Genomic DNA, 17,873 nt, shown 5'->3' with positions numbered 1-17,873 from the left:
ATCAGCCCATATTATTACTCCCAGTAGTTTAATTCTTCACCGGACTGCACACTTCTGATTTGTCCTGTCAAAGTTTTGCCAGATCTCCTGGGTCCTTTTAAGCAGATAGCATCTTCACAGTCTCCTCCTTGGCCTTAGCGTAAATGTAAACTGCAACATAATCAAATTATGTGGTTCTTTTATTATTTTTATTGCATTCCTGTCCATGAACATATGCTGCATTTAATAGACAGTTCCAGTTTTTTATATCACTTAGCTATTATGCAAACTATGAAGTGGAGGATCTCCCTAAGACTCTATATTCAGAGACTATAGTGAGGAGTTGGGCATCTAATGCTGAATTTTCAATTAGGAAAGTGAAAAAAATAAGTATGCTGTTGATCAAAAGCAATTTGGATCCCATGTTATTTTTTTCTGGAGATTTTGATACCTGCATTTCTCAATAAAGGAGAAAAAACAATTATATGTTGCCCATATTTGGAAAAAAGTAGCTCCCAGACTTTAGATTTCTCATTTAATACATTATGTTTTGTGTCTTTGTTTTAACATTTATTTTTAGTCAGTCTCTAATTGATTGTCACACACATCAAATTACTGATGACTTCTCATTTTTCCTCAAAAGTTTGTACACACACATACTCATAAAAATATGTTCAGTAGAACATCTGTTTTATGAAAGACAGATTCTACCAATATCTCTGCACTTTTGTAACACAGTTCAAGGACCAGCTAGTATTTTGCTTCAGCATAGAAGCTGATCTCATGTGAAAAGTGGTGGAAGCAGGATTCTGTAGTGAAGGAAGAAGTATAACTGTCTAATATGAAAGCCCTAAAGTTTATTAAATGTTAGTTAATATTAATTAATTATTAATTAAGAGTCAACATTCAAATTCTCTTTAAACAATCACTCCTTCAAGAAAAATTTTCCACTGTCCTCAAACCAACTGTAAAGCACTTTTGATGTTTATCAGCTCTCTATGGAGTGGCAAGTCCTTACTTCTAGAGATTTGGGGTAAAACCAAGTTACGGAGGTGCAGCAGGGCTTTGCAATGTGTTGACAAATAAAGTAGCAATACAGAAATGGTTGTAACTATTTTCAGGAAAGTATTTCCCCACTAAGGATAGCATAACTTAAAGGAGATGAGCGTGGTCAAGATGCACGAGTTGTCCCCCGTCCACGCCTGACCTTTTCCTGCAGAAATTTGCAGTGAGCATATCATTTGCTGAAGGGCTGGAAAGAAATGAGAAATTACAGTGCAGGCGTACTGACCATCCTGTCTGTGGAGCACAGGCTCTTCAGAGCATCATTTGCTTGCTTACTTTTGTGCTTGTACAGAGGCCAGGGTTTGGCACGTGTAGGTTTGGCCCACATTCCCCAAAACAGATTAATATTATTTAGAGCCAAATTAGCATTCGTGGCTGAGCACTGACTGCAACATCAGGGCTGTTCCATTCAAAAACCAGAATAGGGTTTTTATTAGTTGTCTCAATATTCAGTTAGATTTACTTGTCAGCAATAGTCCCGCTCTGAATATACTGGTAAAAAGTCTGCTTGAGCCAGATCTAACTCTATTTTTCCACTAGTTTCCAGAAACTTACTTTTATTTGAAAGAACGTCCCTCAAAATCTGGATGTGCGTATTTGATATGGTAGACTGCAAAGAGTTCATTGTATTTTCTTTTTTGCCCCGGTCCTTTCACAGATACACCGAGTCTTTCGAAGTTTTGACATAGTACCTTCTTGTACTGTAAATATCAGTTTCGTGACTTTGAAGTATACATTTAGGCATAGGGATTGTACTGGCCTTTACATTTTGATGGTATATTAATATACAGTGGCTCCAGTCCTGAGTCTAAGTAGGTTAATACAGAGTTCAAAATAAGCTTGGTTAAACTTTATGAATCAAACACAGTACATTTCAGAAAGGACATAATTTTCATTAGGTTCTTATTAATTACAGAAAGATGCAACTTTGAATGTTCATTACTTTTTCCATCTTAAATCAAAGCATAATATGATTTTTTTAGCAGATTACTGAAATCCTTCTTCAGTTTATTATTTGTGGCCTCTTGCTAAGKTTAGCATTGCCTAACTACTGTATAACTTCAGTTTAGAATAATTATGATTTCCCCATTGCCATACATTTCTCCAGGAACCTTTAGGACCTCACATACATATTTTTGCTTACTGAATTACCTAAGCATCCAAATTTTGCTCTGTGTAAACAAGAACATTAAGAAGGTAGAATTAGTATATGATTAGATTAGGACAGATATCTAGAAACAAGTTTCAGATTATCTGTGTTGAATACATTAGAATTAACCATGTGTTATTAGCATTAAATATTTGCAGAGAATCCTCAAAATAAATTTATGATTATGTATCAATTCTTCTCACTGGACAATTTGYTGAATTTGTGGAGCTGTAAAAGTCAAGCCTTTGTTCTCACAGTAGTTTCATCCTTACGTAATCCTTCCAAGGAATGAYTTATAGCATTCTTCTTTGATGTCAAGTAGTCACTATGAAAGCTCATATTCTTTCAAGAAATATGAAGCTCCCTGTTTTCTTTTTCCTTCATCACTTCACTTTATCTTGCCTTCTCTTTTTGTTATCAAAAAAAGAATTAGGGCATTTTGATTCAAAATGCACATCACACAGATGGGGTTAAAGCTATTCCACTTTGATCTCCCAAAAAGCTCTCAGACTTCTGGATCAAAGAATTCCTTCCCAGGATCTGAGTCCTGTAGCCACTGGCTGTTTCACTGAAACCGGTGAGAACAGGAGCACTCCCATGAGCACGTTCTGCAAGGCTGGTCTTGAACAAGTGGAGGYAGAATGCTAACATCCACTAACTGCAATCAGATTTTCCTTTCTTGGCAGTTACTGCTTCCTCATTATCAACACTCACATATCTCTGGCAACTGATCTATCCCTGCTATYTAAAGTCTACATGTTTTCACATTCTATCAATGTAAAGCTTTAATCATTTTGTCTCTTCATTTATTCTGTATAATTTCTCTTAAAATTCTTTCCTTCTCGRGTGATAGTAGATTTCATACCTCATAGCTATGTCATAAATTTCTAAAGAGTAGATRTGTTTCCTCACTAAGATATATTTATTTAAGAAAGTCACTCTTGGTTGCACTAAGACTCACAAGAAATGATGTCCTGCTCTTTAAATTTAGACAAATATCATCCAGAAAGAGAGGWCAAAAAGACATTATATGCCTATGTATTTATGAAAATGTATATACACACAGAATGAATTAAGGGTGCTTTTATGTTTCAACCATCTTAACAGAAGCTTGAACACAAATATTCTAGAGTATTAGAAAGTATGAGCTGCAGTTCTGGTTCCCATCCTGTGATTTCAGTACAACTTTGTAAGGCTTGACCTATGACTCCGCATAAATTCTGTCTTCTGTGAAAAATACACTCTCTTAATTGCTCTGTTTCTTATGGCCTCTATTAATCCTGGAACGCATCAGATTACTATGGTTTATTGTACCCTAGATGCATCTTTGCACAAAGCAACCAGAGAGGATGTAAATGTAAGTAAATATTTCTTCTTAAATATTGCTCCTAAGTGTAGATTTCATTTTATACATCGTTATTTAAAGTACAGCCATAACCTTTCTTCAAATATCAAATTGAACTTTGAGATTCATTAARTCTGAATAAGATGCGTGTTTCCTTCTTTCCATTTCTGCACACTGCCAACAGTTGTGAGTTCTAACCTGATGCAGAATTGTGCTAAATTTCATGTCAAAATTGTAGGTTCTCTTGTCTGTGTCCTTATACCATCACAGCTACAAGAAAATATCACTGTGATAAAACCAGCTGTCTTTGATCCCAGAGTTATTATTTAATCAAGCTCTAAAGGTTATTTCAATCAATCACCATGCAGATCTTTTGTAACCATTTTTCTCATCTCTTTCCACACATTTCATCATTTTTGCATACACATGTAACACTTGGGTAACAAGGTACTAGGCCTTTCAACCTCAACTRTTGTTTGTATTAAGTAAATAAAACTGGCGGTTGAAGCAAACTTGGAATTGTAGTTCACATTAAGTGTAGTTTCTGCTGATCTTGCTTKGAGGAAAGCAAGACAAAACAAAACAAACAAACGAAAGGCACGTGGAAGTCTTTTTAGAACAGATTGCTCTGCCTGCCAATGTTTATTGGGAGCAGAAAAGGAAAGAGAAGAAAACCATGTTCTAGCCTCCAGAGTGGTAGAAATGTATTAGAGATAAAGCCATGAGTTATCCTGTATTCACAGAGCCTTATATAGTCACARATGGATCATATACTGTTACAAAGAGATCATATATTGTAACAAAGATAAGGAATATATGTTCTTATGTGAATAGAGTACAAGTAAAAGGACCATGAATTTGCTTTCCAAGGTTAAAATAATTTTCAAAGACTTATTTTAGTTTCATGATAGATTTTAAGAAACTTGTTTTAAGATTCCCAAAGTTTCTGTGGAAATCTCTTCTAAGCATCATCTTGTTTCACTCTTTGCCTAAAACTGGTACACGTCAAATCTAGTTTATCTCCCAGCATAACAAAACAATGGAACAAATACTTTTAGAAACACAGTTCTAAATAGTAGCTGTATTTTCACAATGCTCTCAGGGACTAAACTTAGTTACACAAGCAAAATTGAAAGCAGAATTCCTCCCAGGTTTTAAAAATGCAGTTTCAATGACAAACACTTAAGGCAAAAGTTATGTCCTTAGATACACTTCAGCAGCTGGAATCTGGTACATGTTTTGAAGACAGAATTTGCCCCTGAGAAGTAAAATGAGGGATATTCTTATAAACTTCAAGGGGGATCAAACAAATATGACGCCAAAGGGGCACAGTACCAAAGCTGACAGAGCTGCAGCTACATCTAGTATATTTGAATCCAGCATTTTAAAGAAAAAATAAGATTATTTATAATGCAAATAATCCAACAAAAACTTTTCTCCAATTTTCTAAATAAATTGGCTAAATTTGCATACCTGTCTTGGGTATAAATAGCACTTATTTTTGCCATTCTGTGCTTCCGTATTTTTCTGAGTCAGTAAAGGCAGAAGAGATTATGAATGAAGTTTCCAACTAGGAAGTAATGTTAGCTTTAGAACATATAGCTATTCATCGCTCTTCATGCTATGCTTATTTTATAAAACTATAAGCAGCTTGCAATATCCTCCTTTATTCTCTCTATGATTTGTTTTGGAATAATTTCAGGAGCCTACTGTAAATAAGAGGTCTAGAAATTACTACCATGCCACTAAGCTTTCAGATTCTCAGCATCAAAATACAATATTTTTTATGCTAACACCCTGAAATTTCTAATTTTACATTTTTTAAGCCTTAAGCATTGTGAGTATGCCCCTTTGCAGGCTAATGTTAAAATCTGATTAGATTAAAATATATTTCATTTAGAAATAAAGTTCAAACATATTCCATAGAAAACCTTGCTTCATTTGAATTCAAGTGCTGCTTGAACAAAATACACTAACTTATCTTCTATTTATGCTTCAACTTGCAGAAAACAACAGGAAAGTGGGCATAAAGACTTCACATTATCGTTTTATGATAGACATTACATTTGCTTTRGAACACATCTAAGCCCAACTCTGAACTCTGTTATGGTTATTATTTCAAACAATGACAATAGCCTTGTTTGAAAGATTAAGAGCTGCTTTCTCAAATTCAACATTTGAATGTACATTCATTTGGTTGAACAACTATCCTTCAACAGTGTTAATGCATAATTTTTTAGTGAAAATACTCAGAGAAGTAGGCACTTCTCAGGCACTGCAGAAGTGTTCAGATTACTATTTTGAAATATTTCATTTCAGCATGGCTTTCAACTTTGAAATATTTCAAATAAAATACTAATTTTTTTTTGTACATCTGCTTCATTTAAAAATGGACAACCACAATGTAAAATAGATGCAGATACTTTGATGTCAAGGCAGTAGTCTGATTTCACAGTATTATAAGCAAAATAGTGTGGTGCAACCTAGATATAAGTAACATTTTAAAGTATATTCTGTAAGAGAGAAGAACGAGTTTCAGTTAAATTCTCAATTATTGAATAAAGATAAGTAGATAAAACAGCACACATATTTAAAGGAAGAAATATTTTAAGTTAGTTTTCCCAATATATATGAAGTTTTCACTTAAGAATAGTACTAGAGCTATCAATTTCCTCATGCCAGAGAATTTTGGTAAAGCCTTATTTCACAGGAATATGAAACTAATGTTAGAATGATGATTAGACAGCTTTGAGCTACTGTTATGCTCCTAATGAATATTGTTTATTAGTTAATAGCTCAGCATGTTGCTGTAGCTATGCCTTTCAGTGATCACCTACCTCTATGGGATCTGCGGCTTCCCTGACTAGGTTTATCACAAGTTTATCAGAACTTTGCAACACCAGCATTACCACTGAGCAGCTTCTTCCCATATCTCTTCTCTCTTTATATATCAGTAGTATTTCAGAGGGTATCAGAGCTTGCACGAACAAATTATCTTTGGAGAAGCCAGTTCAGCGTAAATCAAGGAAGCAGTGTCCAGCACCAAAAGGCTTACTGGCAGAGATAGCGGTCTCATATCAAGTATAACGTGTCTAACATAGGCAAACGTCATGTTATCTGCAGACAAGTTTTGTAATTGTAATTGGCACCTGCAGCACTGACTGCAAAAAAAAAAAAAAAAAAAAAAAAAAGGACAATCCAAGTATTTTCTTAGCTTCAAATATTATATATTATATATATATTCAAATTATATATTTATTAATTAAGATTATAAGATTATCCTAAAAACATCAGAAAGCTACTGTCTTTGAAAGATTCATTGCAAGTTCATTTCTGATAAGAGAAGAATGTTCAGATATATTTTCACAGGAAAAAGAAAAGTTTSTATACAACTTGACCTACTAGAACTTCTGAAAATCATAGATTTTCTACTTCTCATTGACCATAATCCCAGAGAATCTAGTCTCCAGTGGTACTTTGACAGCCATAACAATAGATCTTACAGTAAATTTAAAAATGAATAGTTAAACAGTTGCTGTTATTAGAGTTTGAGTTTAATTTTGCCTAATGCTAAAGTGTCAGATTCAATGAGTTAAAAAAGATGATGTAATACACAGCCCGGATATTGAAATTTTCCTCCCTTCATGAATCAACAGTTTTCTTGAACCAAAATCTTACTGAAAAATCTTACATTTTATGTTTTTATTTTAATTTCAGAATTTTCCCTTTGTTGTGTGAAAGACAACCTCAGTTGTTAAAATGGGATTTCTAGGACTCATGGCTGAAAAAAATATATTTCCAAATTGAAACTTCTCAGAACGTAGCAGTTAAATTTCACAAATTGAGCATAGCTATTATTTTGAGTGTTTAAGATAGGCAAAACTACAGTTTTTTATCTTACACTAATTCACTGTTCTAGTCCCATATTAAGCAGAGCATGATGGTGGTGAATATTTAACTTGCAAGATTTATTTTATTTATGTAAAATTTAATTATACAATACAAAGCTTGCACTCATTACTATTTCAAACTACTGGGAGGGCTTATCTATTACTTTGATGAGGAAAAACCCACCAGGTCATAGTTCTGATGCATTTAAGTTACCTCTAGGCTTTCATCTATCCATTGCCTAGAGGAATRGTAGCGGATGCTACACAGAGAACATCAACATTCTGAAGGCCARGGAATAGCATGTAGCTTAGTAAAAAGCATAGCTATAATTTCAAGCATTGTACAAGGTAATTAGAAATTTGTTTAGTTAAGAAGCACCATAAACCAACTATAAAAAAATAGTTTCAAAGGTCTTGTTGTGAAGAACACCCTCTCTTATTTACACTCAGTTCTACTGATTAGTAGGAGAAACACAATAGATAAAAGGTTGGGTTTTTTTCTTTTCTTTTTTCTTTTTTTTCAGCCATGCAATAGAAGAAAATTTAGGTCAATATCACAGAACAGCAGCTAATGCCAGCTTAGAATTAGGCATATTTACAAAGAGGTAATCTTCAACTCATGTATTGTGGTATCATGGAAGGCAGAGCTCAAAGGCACATGTGGATTTCTGTACTCAGGATGAGTAAAATAATCTATGAAATTATTGAGCAAAATGTCCTTCATTTAACTACAGAATCCCAAAGGAATTGAGGAATAAGTTTAACAGGATAAGGTTTAAGTCTGTTTTGTTTTGTTTGCTTGTTTTGACTGTTGCTTACATAATGAACCTTACTTCCAGGGTTCTCCAAAAGCTGAAATAGATGCAATCTTTCAGAAATAMTTCAGTGGTTTAAATTTAATCATTATATACAGAAATAGACTGAGAACATAACAAGTAGTTTATTTCATTATTTCATCTAATTCTTTTTTGTTCCCTTTTATATGAAAACAGTTCCCCCCTCAGCAGAAATAAGAGATCCTCAGAATGGTACAAATTAACAGTCTTCCAATCCCTGTACATGGACACATTGATTTACACAGCTAAGGAACAATTTAGGGTGTACTAACTCTTTAGTAAACATTGCAACAACCTGTTTTATTACTGCTCTTCTACTATCAGTAAGACTGTGGTGTAACTACTCCTGATACTTAGTATTAACTAGTCACATAAGCCAGAGCTGTATCTATGAAGGCTGCAAAGCAGTCTTTACATACATTACAATTTCTATAGAACTGATGTCAACTATACAACTAGATGTTAGTTCGTAGGTAGGCTGACCCTCCTTTTCCTCCTCTTCTCAACCCCATAAAACATACGCCTCTATTTGATATTAAACATACAATATCGTATTAATGTTTGTTATTCAATTACGTTAAAATTTTTGCCTCATTATATAGATGGACTCATTTTTTAAAAAAGAATTGATTAAGTAGGTATTTCAATATTTGGAATACAGCAGTGCTGCTCAGTGGAGGCCAAACACAACTCTGATTCAGTTCCAGGGCTGGAGCAGCCCACAGTCTCTTCCAGAGYTAAGATAGGGACAGCAGTGATCTTCATTTTCCTATAAGTATTTGATCAGTTTAAATATACATAGCAAATTAATGCACAAAAGTAGCATGGCTGTAGGAGGAACCAGCTGAGTTAGGAATTCTAGTGAGGATTCACAGAGCAATACTTTGGCATTATGCCCCAAATCTGTATACTGAAGAAATAAAAGTTATGGTCTGAAAGCTTTGTTCCCTTGAGATAAACACAAAGATCTCAGATGAAATGGAAATGAATATTTAAGACAGAAGTAATCACTGAAATTATAACAGCCGAAACTAATTACTAGAAATTTTTGCAATGGATTGTGGCAGAGTTGGAACCCACTACAGAAGCATTATTAAAAACAATATTAATAATCTAGGTAATATTTTCCAGGACATAATTTTAGAACTTTGAGTCTGATTCTATCTCATTTACGCTTTACATTAGAATTGAGGCTATATAAAACCTATAAAAGTTTACATAGAGAGTAGGATCCACAGAAGTTTAAAGAATTTTGTGAACATAGAATAGCCCAAATAAGTGTGTGTGCTGTCTTTAAACCATGGTTTGAAAAGGACTTCTGAACCTAGGCAGAAGCATATAGTTTGAAAAGAACTTATGAAATCGAGCATTCATAGACTACTAAACTTTAGTAGTCTCTTATAATACTTTGATAAAGTTATTGTTTATTTCTAAAACATCACTTCCACATGAAAAACACTGCCTAGAAGTTATAGATGCAGTTATTCCTTTAAGTACGTCCTTCACCGTTTCTATATTCCTCCATGCCAGTAAGTACTATTGGTAAGTCTGAGAAGCTGTAGCAGCAGTATTAGCATTCCTACCATACTTTAGGTATTCCAGGATTGATCAAGATAATATATTTCCTTATGAACCAGCTGGAAATGTAAAATGAACATACAACACAGTGAATCTAAACTCAGTTCTGAGTGAGCCCTTTATAATCATTGCTTCACTTGTTTTGACTTTTCACACGTCTCATCCCTCAAGAGTCACTGGGCTGCATGCCCAGATTTTGATCACCTGTTCACAAAAGCATAGAACATCTTAAAAGAAGTATTTATCAGGTCATGATGCAGCTAGACTTATTTTGCCCTCATTTGCCAACACCGAGCAGATACAATAAATGTTTGTGTTGAACACAGCTAACTCTAGCAAAATATTCAGGAAATTTCCATGCAGAAAGTACTATTTAATTCTTTATATTCTTTTAATCTAAGTGTCTAGAACATTCTCTCTTGCAAAGAATATAAYTAATTATTATAATTGTGTGTTCTAGGAAAAAAAATGCATTGGCAATTTTCACAGTTGAATCTTCATGAAAAACTTGTTAGCATCTAGGTTATCAGCACCTAAGCACATGGGAGGGAGGGCAGTTGAAGCCTACAGATTTACATACATGCAAGCATTCACAGAATATTAAAATATGAATCATATATGCCAAGAGTTTACACAACAGATGTTCATAGTTTAGAGAGCTGACTGTTTCCATGACCTATGAGGAATGCTGCTACTTAATATATTYCATCTCATTGCAAAGGAAAGGAAATGACAGATTCTGAAAAGCCAACTAAATATGAGAGTTCTACTCAAAACACAGTAAATGCATGTTAAGGTATAATTCTATTCTTTTTTTACAGCATCGTAGTTTTTATAAAGTCTGCCAATAAGCTAGTTCAGCTTCCTAAGGAAGTTAAGAATGTTCTAACTCCTGTTATATTTGAGATATGAATATGTGAGTCAGTTGTGTTTTTCATTATATTAAACCTCACAAGCTGACCCAATTAAAAAAAAAAATGTAATTTTTCACTGACTTATACAAGTGACTCTAAAATACTTCACTACAGTTGAAGCACGGCTGACCTTCAGACCACCTCTCCAAATGCTAAACTTAGCCACCACACCGTTCATAATTTCAGCAGATGGTTATAGGTTTAATATGCACATGTGAACTTTATAAAGTCTGTTCTCATCTTCAGAGAGGAGACAGGGAGATGTGTCAAGGTCATTGAAGCCTTCTTTTTGCTCTCTAACTTGACAGGGGGGAAAAGCAGGGAGGAAGGGAAAAATAAATAGAAAGTACTTGACATAGTAGTTCAGTCTTCCTGTTGTAGAGTCCATGCCAGTAACAAATGAAAATTCAGACATTCTTTGCTGGTTCCAATCCTTTATTTTATTTTATTTTTAAAGGCTACTCTGTCTTCCCCTCTATGATAACTAGTTTCTTAACTTAACCATAAAAACTTAATAATTGATAGTGATAGCTGCAGATAATCACCACCAATAACTCTCCCCACTTCTTCTACTCAGGAAACAGTTCCTTTGATTTAGCATATGTAATACATTGCATGTCAGATTCAAGTTGTTGAAGAGAATCCCTCAAGAAGTTTTTATTTCTCACTTTACCCTTAAGAGGATTTCTTCTAAATGTATATTTTTATCRTTTCATTTGTACATTAACTTTCCCAGTTCATGAAGATGTTAGAATATGAATCTGTGAATATATTAATGAATACAAATCATTCCTTACACCAGATAATGAGCATTTTAGTGACTGCTACAATATGCCTCATCATTATAACAAATGATTAAATACCCACTTACTGTCAGTGTTAACATTTCTTGCTTTTCTTCTCCATTTCAGAGCTATGCTAAGAAAAGTCTACCCTATGCTTGCTACCCAACAGCAAATTTAGGAAACCAAAAAACAAGTTTAAAGCAGGTGATTTTCTCAAATATCCTTTCAGCAGAAGTGTAAATGAAGACTGATACAGTTGAGATGTGCAATGGTATAGACAGCAGAAACAGATTCATAGAGAGAGGATTGGCCATGCTGATTATATCAATGGTATATGAAGCGTGGTTATCATCTTTTCAGCATTGGCTAATATTAGCTGCTTCCAGGCAAGTTTTGAACTGCTGTATCAGACAGTTTTACAGAAATGCACTTATTAGATAAGTGTATTCCTAATCCTCCAAAGTCACCAAGTGCCTGGAAGCATGACAGCTGATATTTCTTTCAGTTATTTAATCCAATTTAGTATAGCTGAAATCAGCTTAAGGAATGAGTTAATAGAAAACAGCAGAATAATTATCTTAGTTTTCAGCATAAGCATTCTGTTAAAATAGTAACTAAGAAGATAAAAGAAATGGGAAAAAACTCAGAGTACACAAAAACAGATGTGACGACAAGGAAAGCATAGTGCCTCAGCAGCAAAGTGTGTTTGAAATCTTAAGATGACACCACGCAGGAACACCCAAACTCCTGTCTCACTGAAAAAAAATTGTAGGTCAAAAACATTGCACATAGCTTAATACAAACCTGTCTAGAAGTTTGAAACTGAAGAATAATTTTAAATCTCTTCAGGTAAGGGAAAAACAAATAAAGGCACATACATTGATACTTATAGGTGGGAAGTGGGGGGGGGGAGGCGAGAGGAAGAAATAGGAAGGCTTTGGAAATAAGAACAGAACAGACTTACTGTTTACCTTTTATTTAGCTATCATCTACAAGTCTCCCTTGTAATTCAACCATTAATGATGAGCCAAGTTAACACAAGCTGCTCCAAAAATAAAATTTTCAAGTGCTGATGCAACAGCTAGCATCATGAAAATAAGAACTGGCATGATGACAGAAGAGAGAAAGCAAAAGCACCCACAGCCCCAAGRAAATACACAATGTGGCTATTTCTTTTGTTCCTCTGACTGGTGGCCACATAAAGGTGATGGAGAAATAGCATTTTCTCCTCTACACTCCAAGCAGCAGTTACCTTACCATAAAATAAAACCATATTCATCAGCATAATATTTACTATCTTGGACCTAAAGTACTGCAAAACTTTTTACACAGGATTGTGCTTGGGACTGGGACACCTGAAGCCATTACTCAAGCTTTTTTCCTTGCCTAAACATTAAACTGTGCAGAAAAAGCACTTAGCTCTCACTGCCTTGTGGAGACTGCAAATAAGGACCTTGATAGACCATTAGATGTAAGGTTTCTTGAAATACTATTGCCCCCTCGAGTCTGACCCTCTTCTAGACTTTACATAAGCTGATAACACTTTTCCCCAGCTCCTCCAGAAAATGTTTCTTAGTATTTCTTAGGCTGCTGCATAGGCCTAAGATGACAGGTGCTAGGGAAGTAGGCAGCTATTCATATTGGACTTGACTCTCATCTAATCTTGAAAGGAATGGAAGTTTATTCCAAAGATTTTTCATTCTTCTAGCAACTTGTCAAAAATTAGAATGACTTTAAGTCATCACGCCTTTTAAATTAACTGAGCCGTTGATCCTAAACCAAATCGAAGGGTTTATGGAATACTATTTTGATTATTTACTTTGCTAATAATGAAAACAGTTCTTCATTATTCTTGTTCCAATTTCTTGCATCAGCCATTTCAATAAAGGGCTTTTTAAAACAGATCAAATTAATGGAAAAAATGTTATTTATTTTAATACAGAAACATCTGTGCCAGGCTAAATAGCTTCCTGAAAGTTTGATACAAGCCAAGCAATAAGACATTAAACTTGGCAGATTCTCTCCCCCCAGGGATGCATGAAAGAACTTGGTGGTAGCTATTAACTCACAAGCCTGAATTCCAGGTAAACAGACCTCCTAATAGCAGAGCTTTTATCACCTCAGTGACATTACTATTTGACACATGTTGTCTGACAACAACGTTGCCTGCAACCAGTTACAGGAGAGAATGAAGGGAAGGGTGGGGGGGAAAGTTGTGTTGACTGGATGATAAATTTGGGATTGGGTGAATACACATTCTAGAAGATAAATCACTCACAAGAAAGTGAGGGAAGAGTTAGACTCATGGGCACATTAGAGAACTGAGTTGAATTACAGTGAAAAAAAAACACACGCATTTTGTTTTATTTGATCAATRTATTCTTTTGCTAACTCTGAGTATGGAAGACTTTTGTTTATTTGTTTTTGTGTCAAATAAAACACAAACACACTTTCTTGAAGTGAACTCTAAATACAGACTTCCTACAAAATTAGAGTTCTAGCAGTGGCTGTGTGTGATCAACATACACCTATAAGGGGGAAAATGTTCATTAACATGGACAGAGAGGACATGAATTGACTGTGCCAAGAAATAGCAACAGTGAGGCTTTGCAGTGTTCAACATATTTTAAATCAGAACTGCCACAGCAAAACCAGCTCCAGCTATGCATTTGAGAATTCCCCATCCTTTGTGAAAGTCCTCATACTCATGGGACTGTATAGAAATAAAAATCCAGAAGCTAATCCAACAGCAGCAAAAAAGGCATACTGCATTGCCTGCTTGTACAGAACCAGAATGTGCAAGAATGTGCAAAAACATATGAGAAAGGGTGGAACTACTGCAGCTCCTGCTTCCCTGAGCTTGTGCTGGGGGATAAGCATCCGTTACATCATCTCACTTGAACCCAAAGGATGAGAAAGCCCTTGGCACCATTTCTTTGCCTAATCAAAGAAGCTTAAAAGACCCAAACACTCAGGACCTGGGTACCATAACTTGATAAGTGTCTAGGTGAGAACTGTTCATCCTGGCATCACGTGCTTGAGTATTTATAACAGAGCTATATCATAAGAAAGATGAGATTTCTCTGCAGTGCTATCACGAATTCAATGATATTTTTCAGCATCCTCATAGTTCCAACCCATTTAGATAGTTCATTTTTCATGAAGTCTAGCAACTTAGCACTTCAACAGGCCATAAAATATCTTTATGAAGTTTGGCAACAATGTTATGCACAAACTGAAAGCCTGAGAGTTGCATTTTGTCAGATTCAGTGATGTGGCAGATTCATGAATAGAAGGGGAAAAGACAGCTGCTGGCTTCCTCTTCATATAGTATTTTTTTTAATAAATAACATAAAAGCTTGTGCATAAATACTGCTAAATAGCCAGCTTACACTATTGTGTATGTATATCGGTCCGTACTTATAGATATGAAAAAAGCAATGAAACTGTTATACTGTAATGCATCCTTTATCTTCTTGCTCCTTTTTTTGTGAGTGACCTAAGGAGGGAATTTAAGCAGCATATACCCTTGTGAAACCTCATGTTGCACTAAAGTAGACTTAGTGTATTACAGTGTCATCTTTAAAGCCTTTAAATAAGCATTCTTGTGATATAATTTATCATGGGAGATAGGATAAACATTAAACACCTGCAAAAAGTAAACTAATCTCAAGGACACTAGTTCTTGTCTTACTTACATACTGCAGAGTCCTAATAAAATTTCCATATTGATCTGAACTATTTGCTTACCTATTCTAGTATCCAGTAGACAACTAATAGTACACTTTTGAAACATCTATATCCCCAAATACATAATATCTTGAATCTAGAATACTATTTGATAATGTTTTGTGAAAGCAAAATCAGTTTAAAAGAAATTATGTTAATATTAAATTTAAATTATGAATTTAATTTTCTACTCCTCATTTTTTAATGGAATGTCCCATTATTAAACAGTGAAAAAGCATGTGTTTTCCTTCTCCCTTCACTTCTTCTGTGAAGTGACCAAAGCTTCAAAGCAGAACAACATTTTTTTCCCTCTCTTCTTTCCTTAGGTTAATTGAAAATTTTCCTCTATTAAATAACATGACTTCATCACAATTTAAGTGACTCTCTTCAGTTCCTCCACCTGTCCCAGGAATCGTCTTCTCTTATGAYTGTTTCAGTAACCTCTATGCTAATTGTAAATTATTAGTCAAAAAATGAGATTTTTCTGAGAACTCTTTTTCTAAATCCCTTGACTTTTCTGCTTAATACAATTGATCCACCAAATATACCAAGCTTATCTGGGATAAATAAAATGATGATAAAAATTTAGGAGTTGTTTTTGATATTAATTTATCACTTTCTGCTCTAGAGCTCACTAATCCTAGAAACAAGAAATAAAAGCAAATGCCTAAGGCCTTAGTTACACTCTCTCTAAGGAAATTAAGTTGTTTGTTAATACCATTTCATTAAATTGGTTTCTTCTTACTCAGTACTGCATAGGAAGGCTGAGATCAATCATATTTATTTGCATTCCTAGAATTTGATTAATATATACGACTACTCAACTAAAAAAAAAGGGGGGGGAATTTTTAGAATCAGGTTTTCATTCTTCCATACTTTGTTTTGAGAGCAGTAGAACTGAAAGCACAAAGTATCTGGGATATATAGTTTATTCCTAATTCTGGCATCCAGACATTGGACAGAAAGTATGCAGGAAAAATCTATGCCAAAAGAATATCTGCTCTCTTGTCTTGAGAAAAATCAGACATCTGACTAGCCTTTTTATTTTATTTTATTTCTCTGCGTCAGAAGAATTAGACCCTCAAAGAAGAGTTGGACCAAACACTGCTATTGCAGCAAGTTTTGCTTGATTGTGAAGATATGTATTTTAGCTTAATGAACATGATAATGTTTTTTAAATCAAAAGTATCAAAATATCTGAAAATTAATTCTTACTTGGGATGAGACAATTGATTTTTCTAATGTTGTATGAATAATCTGTGTTTTTTTTTTTTTTTTTTTTTTTTTTTTTTTTTTTTTTTTTTTTTTTTTTTTTTTTTTTAGGGGTTTTTTTTTTTTTTTTTTTTTTTTTTTTTTTTTGAGAATTGCCCATAGGCTACTATCAAAGAGGTTGCTGGCTTCTATTAGTAATTGTAGCTTTTCATTAGCTTGGGGTGTCAGCCACAATTGCAATAGAAACTTTAGTGGGTTTGTCTAGTTTAGTAGACCCTAAAGGTTTCCACATTATTTTCTCTCATTAGGAAACATGAATTTAGTGAGGTCAGGTCAAAGACCTAAGTGAGATCAGTAAGATTTTGTTCTTATCTTTCATGGAAGAGCCGGGGATTTTTGAAACCTGTTTTAAACTTAAAAGAGAGAAAATGCGTGGACATGTCACATACTTTCTCTCACACACAGTATAKGTGCTCATTTGTTTTCCGCTCGGTACTACCTTCTCGCGTGACAGCTTGTCTTGCGGCTGTTCCCACAACGGCGCAGGATGCCAGCCTGCCGGAGGGACGGAGCTCAGCACCTCGCTCACGCCTGCTGCCAGCAGCAGCGGAAAAGCCAAGGGCTGCGCTTAGCAGCGGGGGTCCTGGAAGGAACGACACTTTTAGAGAGGAACACGGAGCAAAATGCTTCGGTTTTTCCTCTGCAAATGTTTGTCTCACGTGAAGTAGAATTTCCAACACGGAAGGAAAACTTGTTTTTTCATGAGCAGGAACTTTCACTGTTACTGAAATTAATCATATATGAAGCAACTGGACAGTTAAGCTTTTATCCTTTAGATAATTACAGTTAAAGAATTATCCATCAAGACCAGTGGYACATGAATGTTTACACTTACGTTGGAAATCAATGAAATGTTAAATAAAACTCCACACTGGTTTCCTTTTCCACTCCATTTTTTAATTGATACTATTCGGCCTGCAATTTTGTGCGAAGAAAAGGAGTAAAAATGCAGTAGCAAGCATAAATATGTAGAATTCCTTTCTTAACACATTTAGAAAGTGAATTCCTAAACCAAATATCCACCAGTTCCTATAARTTTGAGGAAAGAAATGTTTGTGTTAACTCCACTGTAAACTGTGACACATGCAAGACACTAATCAGGAAACAAGCAGCATTGCAGTCTTAGCTGCTAATTCATCAGCCTGCATGGATGGACCTGCTTTCTCAAAACACTAGTTTAAAATTATCATTACTGGCTTAACATTACGTTATACTTTTAAGAGTATACTTTGAAAATTGTTTACAAAGATATGCGCTGTTTATGTTTCTTGCTGGAGGTAATCATTCATATAACAGACCCATACTGTGACATTTGTGCTGTTGACATCCA

The 17,873-nt window shown here is 34.7% G+C and overlaps 1 protein-coding gene across 1 annotated transcript in view; it reads right to left on the bottom strand.

The window, feature by feature from the left end:
• Nucleotides 1–17,031, bottom strand: part of RALYL (RALY RNA binding protein like) — a 248,343-nt gene extending 231,312 nt beyond the window's left edge. The window contains exon 1 of the mRNA XM_085314286.1: nt 16,983–17,031. The gene's annotated coding sequence lies outside the window, so the exon portion shown is untranslated. The remainder of the gene's footprint in view (nt 1–16,982) is intronic.
• Between the last annotated feature and the right edge of the window lie 842 nt (nt 17,032–17,873).

This window comes from Rhea americana, unplaced genomic scaffold (assembly GCF_003343005.1).
Source record: "Rhea americana isolate MKP2758 unplaced genomic scaffold, rheAme1 scaffold_40, whole genome shotgun sequence".
NCBI classification, from domain to species: Eukaryota; Metazoa; Chordata; class Aves; order Rheiformes; family Rheidae; genus Rhea; species Rhea americana.
The sequence above is the reverse complement of the archived record's forward strand: the minus strand, read 5'-3'. Positions and strand labels throughout refer to the sequence as shown.